General features: G+C 42.9%; 1 protein-coding gene across 6 annotated transcripts in view; it reads right to left on the bottom strand.

The window, feature by feature from the left end:
• The window catches only part of UTRN (utrophin), a 631,944-nt gene that overhangs the window by 594,912 nt on the left and 23,090 nt on the right, over nucleotides 1-13,942 (bottom strand). For 4 of the 6 annotated variants that reach the window (XM_019488372.2, XM_014605522.3, XM_059713697.1 and 1 more), the window contains 2 exons: nucleotides 12,488-12,626; nucleotides 11,180-11,371 (listed from right to left, as the gene is read on the bottom strand). The gene's annotated coding sequence lies outside the window, so the exon portion shown is untranslated. Of the gene's footprint in view, nucleotides 1-215; nucleotides 595-11,179; nucleotides 11,372-12,487; nucleotides 12,627-13,942 lie in introns of those variants that run through there. The other 2 variants (XM_059713704.1, XM_059713711.1) reach the window with 2 other exon arrangements.

The following is a 13,942-nucleotide window of genomic DNA, read 5'->3' as shown; positions in this document are numbered from 1 at the left end:
TGCTGAATCAGCCAGCCCTCCAATCAAGGGCAAGTCCTTGGCTGTATCCATGCTTAATCAGCTTGTGTCCCTGAATGCTGGCCAAGCAGCCCTTCCCCAATTGCAGTTCTATATAAAAAATAAATAAATAAAAGGGCCGGCTGCCTGTTCCCTGCCAGGAGTAGGGATGCAAACAAGAAAATTCTTCAAAAGGAAAAAAAAAAAAGAAAAGAAACCTTGCTTTCTGCACCGCTGCTCCCTCCATGACCACCTTCTCTCCTTTTTAGCTGCAGGTTCCTGCTGGGTTCCCCAAAATCTCCAGATGCCGCAGTCTTTGTCAGGCAGTGAGCTGGTCCATCAGAGATCTTGGGCTTGAAAACAACCCTCTCTTTGTTTCCTGTAGTATTGGCCAGGGGATTGGGCTGCGCTGCCTGGCTCCACGCCTTCTTCAGGCCTCTTCCAGTGTTGCTGCCATGCCAAAAGTGCCATTGCAGTTGTGACGGGACCCAACCCGGATGGAATAGGATCTGACAAAACAGGGCTCTGGCTGCCGCTGCAGGCTCTCCATTGCTTCTGGCTCCAAAGCTAAGTGTAGGTCCCATTTAGCCTTTGGCAGGCTTTCATGTGGGACCTTTCTCCTTCCTTCATGCTCGTGTTTCAAAATGGTGGTGGGGGCACTTTAAAGCTCATCAAACAAGCTTTAGTTAAAGTGCCCCTCCTTCCATTTTGAAGCGCCAGAGGGCAGATGCTGAATACGTGCCACTGTGGGCACTTTAATTAGAGCAGCTCTCAGAGCTGTTCTAATTAGAGTACCCTCCTCCCCCACCCTGGAGCACATGTATAGACATCCTAAGAGGCAGAAAATACATTATCTATGATCAGATTAGTAGTCAGCTGTGTTTCTTGTTATACCTGTTGTTTATACCTACTCAGGCATAACTTAAAGAGCTAGTTGAAACAAAAACCAAAGCCAGGCATAAAACAACCCTCCCCTCAACATTTTTAATCTCTGATTTTGTGTTTAAATTTAATTTTAAAACATTCAGGGAAACTGAACTAAGAGATGATTTATTTGTGAAAATGATTATTTATTTATGACTTTCCCAGTGTGATCAAGCTGCAGAAAACAAAACAAAAAAAACTCGGAGCAGTAGACTGAAATAGAGTGTGTTGTAAAGATGATAATGCAAATGCCCACCACTGCAAGATAAAATATGCAGTAGTAGAGGGATAAATACAATTGGCTGAATATTCTGAGTCTCAAAAAAGATCACACAAAAAGTTTTTTGACTTCCTCCATTCTCACTACAAATAAATTTCTGAATAATTATTTTTTAAAATAGCTGTTGGTTCCACACAGTATATTACCAAATGCTATACATCTTTCAAAAGACTTTTTTTCTTTCTTCCCCAATAAGTATCTCTTCCCATGAAATTCTATTTATACCTGGATTTGTTTTGAGGGATAGCAACAGCTAAACAGAAGCCCAGCAACACTAGAAAAAAATGCTACCAAATTACAATCTGAAAAATTAAGTAAAATCCTTTCAAGGTTGATTGAATAATGTTGAAAATCTCTAGAACTGGCTCAAGAACATTGTCAAACTGAAGTTTTCTATGTCTGGACACAAATTCAAATCAGCCAAAGTTATCACAGCCCAACAATTAAAATACTGTAATAAAAGGCTTTTGACCTCACTTAATACAATACAATAATAATGATCCTTCATTTACTTTATACTTTTATTCCTCTCCTATTTATTTAAAACACTATTTCATTTGTGTGCACAGTGAGCCCATTATACAATCTATCACTTTGACTAGTTTGACAAACAGACTGATAGCATAATGAGATACTGCCTATGGTTGTTCCACTCCCCACCCCTCTTCCCCCATCCCCGAACTCTAATCAAGCTCAGTTTTGCTGGTGTCATAAGATCTGAAAATAATGCTGCTTGTGCTAGCAGTGTTGATATTTATGGTCTCTAAGCTCCAGTTGACACAGGGGGGAACAAAACCAGCAGGGACAAGTTGAGATCTTCAATTCAGTGTTGGCCAGGCATTAATTAGAGGAGCTGAGAGGCAACTAACTCTCTTTATGTCATATCTCCATTAATGTATCTGTAGCATGTCATACCTCTGTTCCACCATGACCTGGTGACCTCATGGCTTCTGTTCCAGGTTGGAATTGGGTCCAGCTGCACTGTCCCTCCTTTCTTTCTCTTTCAGAAGGGAAATTTTTCATTACATTTTTCCAAGTGCTATCTGTCCACTTTGTGTTGCCTGAATGGCACTGCATGGCTACAGCAGACTAGAGAATCCAGCCCCAAATACTTATATAGCAGTTCATTTTTTCAAGACACAGTCCCCACAGCTTTGTGACCTTGACAACATCTTGATACTTCTAACCAGCTGAGGATGTTTCTGCTGATATCCATAATTCCTACAAAGGTTATACGGCCTTTAATGGGACTTGCATTGTCTCCAGATCATCTCTATTTCCTGTGTTTGGGAAGCCTGCGGTATATTTTTGATTTTGTTTGTAGAGTTCTATAGGTGACGAGAGAGCTATGGCTGAGGGGTGCTATCATTTTGCAGCACATTTTAGAAACAGTCAGACTTCTGATCAAACTCTCCTAGATGTGGATTCTGCAGCAAGACCCCCTTGTCTGGGAGGATCTTATCACATACCTTGGCCTGGGGGTTGTTAGCTGCATTGTCACATTTGTCACATCTGTCACCACTGTCTGGACATTTCATAGGGAAGAAGTCAGTTTCTGACACAGCTGGAACCTGATCCATTAATGGTTTTGCTGGCCATCTTAGCAGTAAAGTGGGAGCCTGAAGAAGATCCCTGTAATCTGAGCAGCCCGCCAAATGGAGGTGATTGCATTCTGTGCAAGGCTTTGCACTGCTTTCACGAGCAGCTTCAGAATCCAAACAAATTACAATCCACCGCTCTGGTAGCAATAAATACATGGAGTAAAGAAGCCAAGCCTGGAGCCAAGAATGAGGGGCAAAGTTTTCTAGAAGCAGGGCATAGTTGGTTTGTTTCATAGTCATCTTGTCTAAGTTCCCAATTGTTTTCTTTTTACAACCAAAACCTATGCTGTATCAGGAAGGGGAATCCCTACGCAACAATAATCAAGGAACCTCCATAGCCATGGGCATTATAATTTCTATCTCTACCCGGGGCATGTGGATTTGAAGGAAAACAGTTTCTCTCGTCCTCTAAAGGAAAATGCTCACCACTTAATGCCAGACTGATTTTGCTGTTCCACACCATAGAGGGAATTCTTACCAATGGCTATCAAGAAATCAGATACCTGTTACTTTCTTGATTTAAGGACAGGTATTTAACATATCCTTCACTACTGGGTTTGTCACATTTATCATAACACCTCATCCACTTTCACTAATTCTTGATACTTTATTACAAAAAAGAGCCAATTTTTGCTGGAGAAAAAGATACCTGCTTTAATAAAATAATACTAATGCCACGTAATTTGTTGTCACTGCTAAATCATATAAAGGAGGGAAAATAATAAGATACTGTTTAGGCAAAAATAAGGATAGTAATTAATTTTAAGGTTTGAAAAGGTATTTGGAGTTTAGGATCTAACAAGAAAATCCTACATTGTCATGTTGTGATAGGCCATGCTCTCATGGAGTCTCATAAAGCTAAGGTTATGAACAGTCCTGCCATCATGGGAGGACAAATTGTAGCCCTGGTTGTGAGCCCTTAATTAAAACATATACTAAGAACTAAAATATTTGACTATGGAAATTTATTGTGCATTTAACTTAAGTTGTCATTAAGAGATCATTTTCCTCAATGCAAGTCATTGGTCTACTTAGCTTAATGTATACCTTTACATGCTTCATTTGATTGTATTGTACAAACAGAATTACATATTACACTAGCACAGCAAATCAAAGCAAGATCTCTCTTCTGCATAATGATAGACTGAACACCTGTCTCTTATTATAATTATGTGAGCTGTATTTCTGTCATAGTAAAATACAGAATGTTAAATCCTATCCTGAAACAGAAAAACAATTTAAAACCAAAGGCAAAGTTTCCAGTAGTTCCACTGTTCATTTAGTTTATGGATCAGAAGTCATTCTGAAATGGAGGCTGAACTGGGTGGGGCAGTATTGCAAATGTTTAAAACATGAGAACAACATTCTTAATATAGCTGTTTGCAACTAACACGGTGGGTGGGATTCCCAGAGGAAACCAGCAAATACTGTTACCATATGCTACAATAACTTCAGTTTAAAGCCCTGAAAGCTGTAATCATTGATTTGACTGAGCTTAATAAATTGAAAAGCAGTTTGACTTAAGAAGTGATTGTTTTAAGGATGGATTCTAACAGCAACAGGCACTAAACACCAGAGCAGCAATACCAAAAAAAAGGGAAAAAGTATTATAAAAAGGAGCAAAAAAAAAAAAAAAACTTGAAGAATGCAAACCAGGGTAGCCAGAGATGGCCCTGTGCTATGATGGGAAAAAAGAAAGGCAGAAAGCCAGAAACAGAAAATTCCCAGGGGGGGAGGGGTGAATGGATGCAGGGTGCAGGGCTTTGGAAGAACTATATTTAATAGGGGGCCAATGGGGCAAGGCCTGGGGCTAAAGTGAATAAGAGGCAGCGTCCACCAGCCAAAATAGAAAACAGAAGATCTTCTGTAAATGTTTCCATTTTTGCTTTGGTTCAATTGGGTCACATGGTTCTCTTCAACCCATGGAAAGTCTTCCTGATCAAGTGGAGACTGTAATGCATTCTTATACGTGCTTGAAGCTGGGAATGTTTATTGAATTAATTGCCAGTATTCTCAATACAAAGCCAGCCTTTGGAAACTTCAGAAAGCATGGGCAATGAAAAGTATCTGAGCTGATCTCATCTCTCCATAAAAAAAGGGAGGCAACACACACACACACACACACACACACACACACACACACACACACACACGCCGTCCTTTCCCTCATGAAGTATCTGGAAAATGTAAACTGCTCATGAGGACTGAGTTTGATACTGATTTTTCCTAAGAGGGACTCTGGATAACCCTCATTAAAGCCACTTGTGGCTCTGTGAAAACAATGCTTTTCAGTCCCCTGATTTTTGAGAGCACTTACACTTCAATGTGATGACCAAGAATGTTGATTGCTTGAGGACCACTTCAAGGTCCCTTTCAGTTAGCTGCCTGCAGCTAAGCATGTCCTCCATGGAGCAACCAGCTTGGTTTCTGACCGCAAAGAGATGCAGTGCAATATCACAAGAAGCAACATCATCTGGTAAATTAAAATCCTGATCCTGGACACTGAAATAAATGGATTCTGACCCTTGACTTCAGTGGGAACAGGGTGGAGTCCTAAATGCAAGCCTACTTGTGACATCTGAGTTCTAATTCCAGCTCCTGGAAAGCTCTCCTCAAACTATCTCATTTGCCTCATGCCCATCCCTCCTAAAACATTCTGCCATTTATCTTGTGAGAAGCGAGATGGTGAAATGGCTCATCAAAAATGTTAACTTAACTGTCTGGATGAGAGGTGCAGTGGTAGAGCAGGTACAGCTACAGAGGCATTAGCTTGAGTTTGGTGCCAAAGGCTGCCCCCAGTCAATCCAACTGTAAATTAGGTGGGTTGTTGAATATAAAACAGCTAAAGATCATGTTAACTCCCATGTGCCATGAGCTATAACCATGTGCACCTTTAACCAACCTAGCCCAATGACCTGCTAGGATGTTTCAACTCAAACTTCAAACATGTTAGGCATTTCCCTGTGATAAGTAGCCATGTGATCTTAGTATTAGCAGCCCTATTCTTGTGCCTTTTGTCTATTTATAAAAACTTTACTTTGTTGCTGTAAGCTAAATTTAGATCACAAACTCACCTAGCTAAGGACTGCATCTTCATCTATGTATGTGAGGTACACAGTGTATTTTTGGTATACAGGATACAGGTAACCCCCACTTAGCGGTTTTAACTGGTTCCTGAAAAAACAAGCATTAAGCAAAACAAAGCGGTAAACAAAACCAACTTTCACGTTCACTTTTCATTTCCTAAAGCCACCAACATCACTTTCTAAAGCCACCAAAATCACAAGAATCAGGGCTGCCAGCATTAGTGTCAGTTTCAGTGCCAACTGTACGATGCCCATGAGCGTTATAATGAAACTCACTGGGCACTAAGTGAAACCTGGTATCAATGTAAAATGAGCATTATAGCGAAACAGCGCTAAGCAGAACAGCGTTAAATGCGGGTTGTCTGTATTATATATTTTAATCAACCAAAGACCCCTTCCACAGCCTTCTTCCCCATCTGTAAATAGACAACATTGAGATGTTGCAGTAGCTAGTTAGTCAATGGTTCCCAAGCAGCATGGAAGTGCAGACCATCCATTCTTGAGGCTCTTAATCCTCTAGTTTATTTGGTCAATTTTGTATTTCAAAAGTAAACACCGAGACCAGCGTATGGGCAAGCAGCCAGGCTCCATTTCTGGCTAGTGTTATAAAACTAAGATATGATTAGCCAGACTCACCAGGAATAACTGAGTTTTTTAAACAAACCCAAACCCATGAACAGAACATGCTACAGCAAGGCAACTAGCACATTGAAGCATGTCTGCTGAACAGCCCATAGTAATTGCTCCCCTCCAAGCCACTCAGGAAGTCCACAGGTATGGCCAGGCCAACACATCCCAAGTGGCCAATCAGCCAGGGTGGAAGTACCTGCTATGGCTGCTGGTGCCCTGAAGATCACCTGCCCTTTCTCTGCATAACAGCATTGTGTGAAAGTGTGACTGTGAAATGGGGTGGGTGGAATAAAGTAATCTCTCTCAGTAATCCACAAAATCCTTAGACTAGTCTTCCGCACAGGATGGGAGGTATTTATGTCTGTGAACTGTAGGTAAAGCATTGCTAGTAGCAAGCTACTTAATTCCTTTTACCAGGTAGAAGTAGTTAGGGAGCAGAAATTTTAATCTTAGCTCAGGATCAGGATGGAATGAAAATAAAAATCTAGGGTCAGAAGTGAAGTGCACTTATTTCCTACATCAGAGGTCACAACAATGATCCACCCAGTATTGAGCATAATCTAAAATAAAGATGCACAACACAGCCTTTCCCAGTGCAGGTCAGTCCACTAATTTCATTATTAGCACCTGCCTCTGTACCAATACATCAAACTGCCTGGATGGAGTCTGTAGTTACTCAGAGGGAAGAGCACCACCTTCTGGCTTGCCAATGGCACTTCCTGTAGAACTCAGTCTTTTCCACTTGATGTTTCTTAAGTAAGGCTTTTGAATAGTAGCCACTATTTTAGGGCTTCAGCTGTCTGAGTAGTATGCAGCTGTCTCTTTATGCTCAATCTGTTTTTTTCCAGGTTTTATTTTTCCTCTGTAGGATCATAGAGCTAAACTGGTCCTGCATTTCCTGAGACACAGGAGGTTCAAGGCAGAAGGCCCAGCCCAGGGAGATGGGAGGCAAAGTTCTTTACTGTCACTTCACACAGCCTGGATTTTGGCATGCTGCAGTGGCCAAAAATGACCCCTAGAATAAGGTAAAGTAGCTATTGGGGCATTACTAATGAAGAACAGTCTTCACTGCCTGTAAACTGCTCCATAGATATTATATAAACTCACACATACGCACTAAAAAAAGAGGACCATCCTCTGGCCCTGCTCCTTGGAGGCAGGGGAGCAGGGATGGAGCTGGGTACAAGGCCAACAGTGCTGGGTTCCCTTCCCCACCCCCAGCCCTGCTCCTCGGAGGCAGCAGTGGCACGGGGTGCTGGCGGAGCGGGGTAGAGGGCATGGCAGGGCACGCTTCCCCCCCCCGCCGCTCCTGGGAGGTGGTGGCAGCATGGGGTGGGGGGGTAGGGTAAAGGTTAGCAAGCTTCCCCCTCTTTGTCGCTGCCTGCCCCTCCCCCCCAGCATTCTTGATGGGCAATTCACGTACGTGTGTGTGTGTGTGTGTGTGTGTGTATATATATATATAAAATAAAAGCCTATGTCTGTCTGTCTGTAATGCTTTATTCACACTCTGATTGGCTGATGGAAACAGCCAATCAGAATGCTCCAAGTGTGGGGGAGCACCACCATGATTTCAAAGCCACACCAAGGACCGTGCAGAGGGTCCCCCTCCCTGCAAGAGGCAGAACAGCAGCAGTATGGGGTGTTAGGTGGCAGCACTCCATCCCAGCCCCCTCCCACCCACCCCTTGTCCCCTTGTCTTTCTTGATGAGCAATTGGCTAGTCTGTGTATGTGTGTACACACACACACACACACACACACACACACACACACAAATACAAAGTGAAGCTGTCCTGCAAAGGATTAGATATATATATTTGCTTTGCTCCTATCTGTAAAATAAATCCCTTAAGTCTTTGCAGGACTGATGCCCGGATTTCTAAACTGTTTTTTTCAAATGTAGTGACAGGCCTAGTTGTTATTGTTATTTAGAAGCTCCATAAGTACTCTTGGTAGTTTACAAACTAGGTAGCCAAGAGAGCTTACATTCTAAGCTTTAAACACAAGCATGTATCATTGCAGGATCACTTTTCCTTTATTGAGCGCCTCACAATTTAATGTATTTATTCTCAAAGTCTCCCTATGATGTAGGGCAGGGTTATCAACTGGCATCCACAGGCTCTATGCAGCCAACAAGGGGTTAAGTTACAACTTCTTGCGGGGGCAGTGTTCTCCTGTGTGCTATGATTACCACACAGGGCCTGAGGGTACAGTTGTCAGTCTACTTATGCAGAGGCAGTCACAGACTCAGAGTCTGCGTTGTAGGTACATGTCCTGAAATTGTTCTTCTTGTTGTTGCTATTGTTGACTTTAGGTGTATTTGAACGCTGGACACAAATACAAATTCTCAGTTTCCTTGATTAGCTGTGCTTCCTCTTTTTTTAAATCAAACACTTTCTATAAATAGAAATACTGGTAACAAACTGTACATTATACTTCGTTATAACCAACCTCCTAGATTTAAAAAGAAAAATGGAGATAGTAAGCCATTAGGCTGGAGTCTGGGATGCGCAAAGGCATTACTGAGACATACCATTTGTTTTAAACTAAAAGGTCACAATACTGTTAGAAATGAAATCACTTGATGCTTCTCACTAGAATTTTTACTCTGCTACAATACATGCCCATGGTGCACAACAGCAGGTTGCTATACATGATTACTGTTGGAAGTATAAAGATACAGAAGTTCTGTTTCACTTATATGGCAGAACTCTCCAGGTGAACTGAAGACAGTGATTAGCTGATTGCTGCTATCCCCATCTGTTGAAGTCTTGTCCAACCCCTTGTTTGTACACAAAAATTGTGCTGCCTTAACTATGCAAGAACAGTTAAAGCAATAGCATGCAACCTCCTGGCATGAACACACAGTTATAGGACTAGAAACATGCTTTATATCAGAGCTAATTCCTGTACATGAAAAGAATAAGTGATACCAATTTCAGCACACTTACATCAGCATAGTAAGTTTAGATGGGGCAGGCAGGGAGGGAATAAAAGGAGGAAGGGAAATGTCACACTTCTTGCTGCATTACCACCTCAACCCATACTTTACTGTATAGCTACCAGTCAGGGTTAAATTTGGTCACTTGGTCCCATATGCTAAGTCAACTGGATCTGAGTACTGTTAGAATAATAAATAAGTAAGGCTAGAAGGGACCTCAGGAGGTCATCTAGTCTAGTGGTTTTCAACCTGTGGTTGAATCCCCCTGTTTAAGGGGTCTGCAAAAGATTACTATGAACAATTAAAAGTATGTGAAAGCCCACACTTACAATTAAAGGAGTCCACACCTTCTTCTGAAATTTCCAAAGGGGTCTATGTCAAGACCCAATGATTGTGTGCGCGCTTCGACACTGCAGAATTATTTCCCGCCACATGGAGCTTTCTTTGCACGGTGCAATTCTCAGCTGCAGAGAGAAAACCCCGGTGCAAAGGAGTTCCTGCCACCCGTATGTAAATTTGTTTCCCGCTATTGGCTGTTTCTATATTATTCCCACGTGGCAGCTAGCGATTGGCTTGCTAGTCGTGTAAGAGGTTTGAGCAATTCCGCCCAAGTTGATAGAGGACTCCACAACCATCTCGTGGAGACTCTGAGCATGCAGCAGAGTAATAGAAACTTTGTGTGTGTCTCAGAGGAGTTCGGCAGCCTGGTCAACCACCAACCTCTTCCCGTCTCGTTCGTTAAATTCTTAAGATGTATCTACGGTTTTGTGCACTTGTCAAGGGTATCCAGAGCTCTGTCGTGTTTGTTTTTGCGGAGCCTAGCAAGCTCCATGCGTGTGTCTTCGGTGGAGCCTAGCAAACTCCACTTGTGTTTGTCTGTAACTGCAACTCAAAAAAGTTTTTCCTGCCTGTACCGCAACCACCTACAGTGTAAGTAAAACAATCTTTAATTAACCGCTATGAGTCCGTGCCTAATTCTAGTCCGTCGTGCAAGAGTACCCGCCCTACCATTGCGGGCTCCCGGCCACAGCCCGCCGCGTGCCCCCGAAAGCCTCAGACCGCTCCCGGCCTGCACAGTCTGCACCTCTATTCAGAATTTCCAAAGGGATCTGCAAATTAAACAAGGTTGAAAACACCGCTCTAGTCCAACCACCTTTAGGAATAAACCCTCACCTGCCACTACCAGGCATAAAGCCCAAAACATCAAAAGCAGTTGAACTGCTGTCCAACATCAAGTCAATAAGCCAGGATCAGAGCTTTGGCCTGGAGCCTTCTCTTTGGAGATACGGGCCAGTGTCTTGATGCCTAAGACCTCCTAAGCCCTGCCCACTTACCTGCAGTCTCCCCCAAAGCTCCACCTAAACCAAGGGCACTCTGGGATTCTAGTTTAGCCATTTTAGGAACAACATAGCAGGAAAGAAAGGGACTTGCATTTACAAAAGGAGTTTCTTATCTGTACAGATTTTACCCTTAAAAACAGTCCAGTTACAGATCACTAAAAATTATGGAGTCCTGCAATGTATCACCCTCCCCTAGTCTGATCTCAGTCTCTCTCTAAGTCTTAAAACTGTCTACATTTCAGGCTGAGACGGGACCTTGCTGCACTTCTTTTACAAGTCCATTATATGATCTGCCCTCTTAATCAAGAGCCAGTGCCTGCTCTACATCCAACCTTGTCACATATATTTACTGAAACATGTCCCCAATTTTTATCATTCTTACCCTATCTGTGAGCTGTTGCATAGCAAGATAACATCTCGGGGGGTGGTCCAGCAGTTGAAACAAAGTCACTAGCTCCAGATTGGATTCTAGCGTTACTCCTTCAGTGAGGAGTCATACACCTGTCCTGGGTAGGGCAACCATCTGAATGCAGTAAAACAGGTTGTCTCTGAGCATGTCCAGGCCTGTTTTCACCTATAGTACAATACAGAGTTTATGATTAGACACAGCTATATCCCATGCTGTCCCAGTAACATCAGTGTATATTTGTATAATCAAGTAAATAGACTGTATAGACTAAACCTATCTTGCTGGAAAATTAAGCCAAATGTTGCCCCCAGTACCCAGAGGAGTTAGTCATTTTCAAAAAGAAATGAAATAAAGGGCGGATAAAAGGAGGAAAGACACAAAAAAGAAATTAACAACAAACAAAGGCCCAAACCACACACACACACACACACACATTGGTCAGAGAAAGGAAAGCCTTTGGAAATGAGCTCTGCGGATGGCAACCAAGGGATTTGGAAGAAACATTATGGAAGAAATGGTTCCCGGATTGAGACGTTCCTGTCCTTTTCTCATGTCTTACATTCTCAAGGTATGTGCTACAAGTTCAATTGTCAAGGAAGTCATTCAAGAACCTCATGCCTAGGGTCTTGAGACAATGACAATAAAAATCAATTTATAATAATAAAAGCTATCTATCTAGTTGGGAATATGCCAAATCCTGGGTAGTGCAGTGTATTTCAGATCCTTCATTTTTATCCCAAGGGGACTCATCAACAAAAATCCCAATGCAGAGAAGGAATACAGGTTTACAGATATATAATAACCACAACCCTGAGGCAAACAAAAACAAAAAGTTAAAAATGATTTGTCTTGCATTAGTCTGTTAAGAAGTCAAGAACCTAACAAAACTTGTCTTCATGTTAGAATGGTGCTTTTCATTGAAGACCAGCCTCACAAATTGATTTCTGAATAATTTAAATGTTAAGGAGAATGGGTTCTCAGAAACATGTGATAAAACAAAAGAGTCAGGACATCCCAGCAAAAGTGATATGGAAACTGTAGCAGGGAGCTGATCTTGGCCCCACTACACTTGCCCTCACTGATGAGCCAGTACTGGAAGTCGAACAGCAGGGCACCGCTGCCGTGGGCATGGGCCCTTTGAAGCCAGCATTTCCCTGTGCAGCAGGGGGCAGGTGGAAGCCCAGAAGGCCCCTGGAGTTCTGAGCCATTGAGAGGTGAAAAACCTGTCAAGGTGAGGATAAGTTTCCCCTGGAAAGAGGAAACTAACCAAGGGAGGCTTACCTGGTGCTGGCATGGCGGTGTTGGCAAACCACCAATGAGAGTGCCGGAGAACCTGCAGCAGCCAGAAGAGAGTTGCATCACCCTTGCCACTGAATACAGAAATCCGATGAATCCGCTGGCCGGCAAAGAAAGAGAAGATCTGCGAGTAACAAATGAGAACCCCATCACCAAGAGGGAGAATTATCCCCACTAAGGGTAATAAGAGTCCTGCCTTGTAAGGGGGTGAGGGGAAAGACACAGTACGGGCTGTCACTGAATCAGCATCTGTGGCCTGCGGACGTACTGTGGCAAACCAGAAGGCACCTCCAGATGCCAGGTCTCCTGTGAGGGAAGGACTCTGAACTTTACAAGTTGAAAGAAACCTATGTGACCTGCAGACTGATTGTCTGGAGGGGCAGCTGAATGGGGAGAAGGTGGTCTGTACATGGTCAGTAGCCTACGTGTTGGGGGAGAACTACGTAATTCACCCTAGGACAAAGTGCAAATTGAGACAATCTTGAAGCCAAAATGGACTGAGAAATAAGTCAAACTGCTGGTGGCCCACTGAGAGAAGAGGGCCTATATAAATAGAGGGCATGTGAAGAAAATGATTAGGCATATGCCGGGCTGTTTTGTCTTTAGTTTACATTGTTTTTTTCTCATGTGTACAACAAACTGAGTGGGACTATCAACCATCCCTGATTAGATTAGAGCCCATCAAGGGCATACAGGGAGATAGACAGATCCATTCTCCCCATGGGACAGCCATTACTGATGAGGTTATTGAGGTGAGTGATGGACCAGGGTGTAGGGTTGGAGAAGCCCTGGACAAAATACACTTCATGATTGGTAAAGGATTAATGGGTTAAAAAGCCTAGAACCAGACAGAAGATCACCCTAAGGAAAATTTTCCCAGGGCATGTTTTTCTCCTGTCTCCAATAAATCCATTGAGGCATAGAGGGCAAGATATACATGGGAAGGGGGTGGGGAGAAGTGTGGATATGATATTGGGAGTTGACTCAGGTCCAATAGCACCCTATCACACAAATTAGCTTGAGCAACAAAGGGAAAATGGCAGTAGAGAAACAAAAGACCACATACCCACAGAATTAAAATACACATACAGGGAAATCTCCTAAAATAAAACTCAGTGATAAAATCTAACACTTTTTACCATCCTAAAACCTCTTGTCACCCAAGGAGTAAGTTTTGTCTAAGACATAACAGACTTACTATAAAAACATAGACCATCTTCCCAGCAATACCCTCCTAGCCATCACAGATGTTTGCAACAGGGTCTCAGTTGGGAGCCCTGTTACTTGGATGAACGCCGGGGGGTTGTTAATGACAACACCCATACAGATGGAGAGGGAATTCTCCACCTAACTCAGGACTGGCTGATGGACTTAACTCACGAGGATAAAACCAGGGGGAGGACCCAGAGAGAATGCCTTTAGGCATGAGAAGGATGGCAG

Source organism: Alligator mississippiensis, chromosome 1, assembly GCF_030867095.1.
Source record: "Alligator mississippiensis isolate rAllMis1 chromosome 1, rAllMis1, whole genome shotgun sequence".
Lineage (NCBI taxonomy): Eukaryota > Metazoa > Chordata > Crocodylia > Alligatoridae > Alligator > Alligator mississippiensis.
The sequence above is the reverse complement of the archived record's forward strand: the minus strand, read 5'-3'. Positions and strand labels throughout refer to the sequence as shown.